This window comes from Macrotis lagotis, chromosome 1, assembly GCF_037893015.1.
Source record: "Macrotis lagotis isolate mMagLag1 chromosome 1, bilby.v1.9.chrom.fasta, whole genome shotgun sequence".
In the NCBI taxonomy this organism is placed as follows: Eukaryota; Metazoa; Chordata; class Mammalia; order Peramelemorphia; family Peramelidae; genus Macrotis; species Macrotis lagotis.
The window spans coordinates 69,717,443-69,722,743 of record NC_133658.1 but is presented as its reverse complement, the minus strand read 5'-3'; the positions used below and the strand labels follow the sequence as shown (position 1 = coordinate 69,722,743).

The following is a 5,301-nucleotide window of genomic DNA, read 5'->3' as shown; positions in this document are numbered from 1 at the left end:
ATTACTAGTTATCTATCCTGAGAACTTCATTGATTAAAAAGTACCCATATATTGTTAAAATTTTAGAGCAGCATTTGTTGTCATAAAACATAGTAAAACCATAGTGCATTCCCATCAGTGTTTAATCCTTTCATTAGTTTGTGGAATAAGCATGAAATTGACAATTATTTTGCTATAAGAAAGACAGAAGTAAAGCCATATAGAAAAATGGGTTAACTAATGTGAAGTGAAATGAGTAGAACCTGGGAAACATAAATACAATAATGTCTACAATGGAAATATAATAAAAACACAACATAAAATAAAATAATTTAATCTGAATGTGTTGAAATGATTTTAAGTGAATTTTACCCAATTTTTAACCTCCCCTACAAAAAAGGAATATGAAAGCTAAGACGATGGTTGTAGAAACTTCATATCAATGTCAGTTCTTCTTTAAACATTTCTTTTGATGGACATTTAAAAAAATAATACTCCATTGAAAGTAATAGATTTCTGAGCAAGAGAGAAGAAAAAGATATAATAAGAAATATAGGTGCTATAATATTTATTAATTAAGTTTTTTCTTTCAAGAACATCAGTATAAGAAAATTAAAAGGAAAGCAAAAAATCCTGGAAAGCCTTTTTGCAAGTTTTATTTAGAGGATTCAACATGAGCTTCTTTTTTAAAATAATCATCCAGGGAATTCCAGGAACTATGGATCTGATATTGAGTAGGAGACTGGTATCTGTAAACTAGGAATGTTAGGCTTTAAAATTAATTCAGACCTGTCATACTTCTTAATCTTCTTTAAAATGGTCTCATCCTACAACAATTCCTATTTCAGAGTCTGACATATATTCAAAGTTCCAAATCTATTCCAAACTAATTTTAAAGAACTTGTTCAAATTAAAAGGTCTTGAAAATTGGCATGACTGGGATATACTTTTGTCCTATTTCCATTCCAAAATCCTCACCAAAAATAAAAATTAAAAAAAAAGACTCAAACATTCACATACATATGAGGAGATGGCTTGTTTGGTCACCTCTTATATTCCCCTATTCAACCTAGACCTCTACAGTCAGGCAAAAAGAAAGTGTGAGGATAATTTTTCTTGCATCTTAGTGGAAACCTTAAAAGCAGATATAAACTGCTGCACGTCTGTCAAAGAGATGTTTGTAAGTATCTCTTATAAAATATAATTTGTTAAATATATAGAAAATTGAGTCAAATTTATATGAAATATAAGTGATTTCTCAATTGATAAATGATCAAAAGAAATGTACAGGCATATTTCAAATAAAAAAAATTAAAGCTATCTTTAATTATATGAAAAATCATTATTGAGTAGAAAATGCAAATTCAAACAACTCTGATACTTTGATATAATATTAGCTAACACATATACGTGTGTGTGTGTGTGTGTGTGTGTGTGTGTGTCTGTATTTATGAAAATGATGGGCATTGGAGAGAATGGATAACTGAAGACTCATTCTCTAGTGGTGGAACTGTAGGAACTTCTTCAATTATTCTGGAAAGCAATTGGATACTGTTTGTCCTTCCTTGAAGAAGACCATGGCATCAGAGAGGTGATACCATGACAAGTACATGAATTGGATTTGAGTGAAGGGGTGCTGTGCTAAGGCTCCAGCCTCACTTTCTCCTCCAGGACTATCTGGGTGCAGTGGCCAGATATGGATTAGGAAGACTGGAGATGGTCCTGGATGTGAGATGGTCCTGGATGTGAGGCAATCAGGGTTAAGTGGCTTGCCCAAGGTCACACAACTGATAAGTATCAAATTTTTGAGACTGGATTTGAACTTCTTTCATCCTGTGCTCTATCCATTGCACTATCTAGCTTCCCTGGAGAGCAATTTGGAACTATAAAATTGTGATTCAGTGATACCATTACTAAATCTATATCCCAAAGACATCAAAAATGGAAAGGACCTATTTTTTGTGACTAACAAGAGATACCCATCAATTAAAGAATGCCTAAATAAACTATGGTATATGGTGTTGATGGAATAATACTGTTTTATAAGAAATGACAGGCAGGATGATTTCAGAAAAAAAATCTGCCAAGGTATATTTATTTCTATTAAATATCTTATACATTTATTTTTCCAACTCCAGGCAATGGTAGTTTTCATCAATCATTTTTTGCCAAGTTTTTAGTTCCACATTTTTCTCCCTTCCTCCCTCTCCTTCTCTTCCCTCTGATAATAAGCAGTCTAATATAAGCTATACATGTTTAGCTATGTTAAACATAGATCAATATTAATCATATTGTAAAAGAAGGATCAAATCCAAATGGAAAAAATACCTTAGAGAGAAAAAAATTGTAATATATAAAACTCTTTTAAAAAATTGAAGATAGTAAGCTTTGTTCTACATTCAAACTCCACACTTCCTTTTCTAGATATAGATGGCATTTTCTATCACAAATTTTTTAGAATTGTCTTTGATTATTGTACTGCTGAAATGAATAAGTCCTTCATGGCTGATCATCACCCAATGTTGCTATTAGTGTGTAAGATGTTCTTCAAGTTCTGCTCATTTCACTCAGCGTCAGTTCTTGAAAGCCTTTCCAGACTATTCTGAAGTCCTGTCCCTCATGATTTCCTATAAAACAGTAGTGTTCCATCACATGCATATACCACAGTTTGTTCAGTCATTCCACAATTAATGGACATCCCCTCAGTTTCCAATTCAATGGCACTATGAAAAGAGCTGCTATAAATATGTACTTGTGGGGTTTTTTTAAACCTTTTTTCATGATCTCTTTGGGATATAGATTTAATGGTGGTCTTAACAGATCAAAGGGTATGCACAGTTTTATTTCCTTTTGAGCATAATTCCAATTTGCTCTCCAGAAATTTTGAATCAATATGCAAAGACTTATTACATGAACTGATACAAAGTGAAGATGGCAGAAATAGGAGAACACTGAACATGGTAATAATATTGTTCAGTTAGATTGTTGGTTTTGGGGCGGCTAGGTGGCGTAGTGGATAAAGCACCGGCCCTGGAGTCAGGAGTTAACTGGGTTCAAATCCAGTCTCAGACACTTAATTACCTAGCTGTGTGGCCTTGGGCAAGCCACTTAACCCCATTTGCCTTACAAAAAAACCTAAAAACAAAACAAAACAAAATTATATTGTTCAGTGAACTGTGAACGATTTGGCTATTCTTAGCAATACAATGATACAAGATAATTCCAAAGGACTAATTTGAAACAAACTATCTGTCTCCAGCACAAGAACTAATATTGTTTGAACACAGACAGAAGCATGCTATTTTTTTACTTTTTCTTTTGTTCTTTTTCTCCTATTAGAGTCTTCCTGTACAAAATGATTAATATGGAAATGTTTTGCATGATTTCATATGTATAACTTAGATTTGCTTAGCATTTCAGGGAAGGGGAGAGAAGAGAAGAAGAGAGAGAGATTTAATTTTGAATTCAAAACATTAAAACGTTTCCATGGAATAACTTAGGGGATCTGATGCTAAGTGAAGGAAGCAGAACACATCAACAGCAACATTATGTGGACAACCTGGATGAAAGCCGCTTCTCTCAGCAGTCCAGAGAGCTAGGACAACTGTATCTGACTGGCTAGGTAGGAAGAAAAACAAAACAAAACATATCACATAGAAAAAAAAACACTTTCCAAACCTGAGCACTATATAAAACTTATCTCTCATGTATCTCTTTCCCTTAATCCTAATTCCTCATGCCAGAAATTACTAATTTGAAAACATGTTTAACAAAATATGTATGTTGAATGCTAACTTGACTGTTCCCTGCTGAGTGGAGAAGGAAGGGAGGGATGGTGGGAAGGGAAGATGGAGGGAAATTTTGTAACTGGTAATTATGCATGTACATATGGATGTTAATTAATTAATTAATTAATTAAAAAACATTAAAATGTTTTATAATATAAATGGGGAAATATAAAAATGGAAAATAAAACAAGGTTTTCTACTCTTTGTTGTTTTCCAGTCATTTTTCAATCTTATCTAAATCTGTGGTCCATTTTAGACTTTCCTGGAAAAGATACTGGAGTAGTTTACTATCTTTTCCTCCAGCTCATTTTACAGATGAGTGATTTCATTAAATAAGGTTAAGTGATAGCCTAGGGTCACACAGTCAGTAACTGTCTAGAGGCAGATCTAAACTTAGTAAGATGAGAATTCCTGAATCTAGGTACAGCACTTTATACACTGAGCCATCTAGCTGCTGATATTATAAAGACAAGCAGAGCAGGAAACATAGTTTGATCTGTCTTCTTGGAGTTAGGAAATCATGTACTGACATCCCAAGTTTTTGATTTTTAGATGTATTGTTCTTTTACTCTTCAATGCATAAAATGACTTCAAAGGAATTTAAAAAAAACATTAATTATATATTTCCTCTATAGTTTCACAAAATAAAAAAGATGATATTTAAAAATTAGAAAATAGTAGAATGTAATTATGTCTAATTTTTAGAATTCAATAACTGAAATTGTTCTTTATCTCTGGTTATTCAGAAAATATCCCAAGAGGTCATTAACATCCAGGGTGATGCACAATATTACTTTGTTTTTTTCCACAAATAAAAACATGACCTCTTTTGTCAATTGGAACCCTTACAAAAGACGTGAATGATTCTTCAAGAAAATTGACTGTTTATATCAGTTCCTGAATGAGCTTACTCAGTTGCTTTCTAATAAAATTTGGTATTCAGACATCCTTGAAGTAAAAACCAGTTTTGGGTATTTCATAAAAATGATGAGAAATAATGGGGATAGAAGGAGAGGAAGGAGGAAAGAAAATGACATAATAAGAGTTTTGACAATGAGGAAGCTTTTTATTCCATTGTCTATAAGTTTGTATTCTTTACATAGGGATAGAAGTATCAGTCAAATCCCAAAAGACATTGATAGGCTGTATCTACTATCTATGCCAACATTTCTCAAGGACTATATTTTTTTATTATACTCTGTCTTTTATCTCTGGAGTGATATAGTAATTGATCTTTGACCCATATAGATGTCTAGAGAATATAGACCAGTCAAACAAACTTATAAGCATCTCTCCCAGAAGTTCAACAGGCAGGTGGCATACTCTATAGACAGGGAAGAAAATTTGCATTGAAACCAAAACACCACTTCTGATTTTTGCTGTTCTCCAGAGTTTCACCCGGCCACGCACTCTAACCCTTCATGAATATTTTATTTTAGAGAATACCACTAGTAATTGCTCAAATTGAAATCCACACAGCAGTTTTATTTTTCAAGACTGATGTCCTTTAAATGATTTTAATCTCAGTGTGGTC

At 32.9% G+C, this 5,301-nt stretch overlaps 1 non-coding gene across 1 annotated transcript; it reads right to left on the bottom strand.

The window, feature by feature from the left end:
* Positions 1-1,027: 1,027 nt before the first annotated feature.
* LOC141510687 (small nucleolar RNA SNORA31) lies at positions 1,028-1,159 on the bottom strand. The gene has a single exon (XR_012475112.1). It is a non-coding gene; the product is annotated as a small nucleolar RNA SNORA31 (small nucleolar RNA).
* Between the last annotated feature and the right edge of the window lie 4,142 nt (positions 1,160-5,301).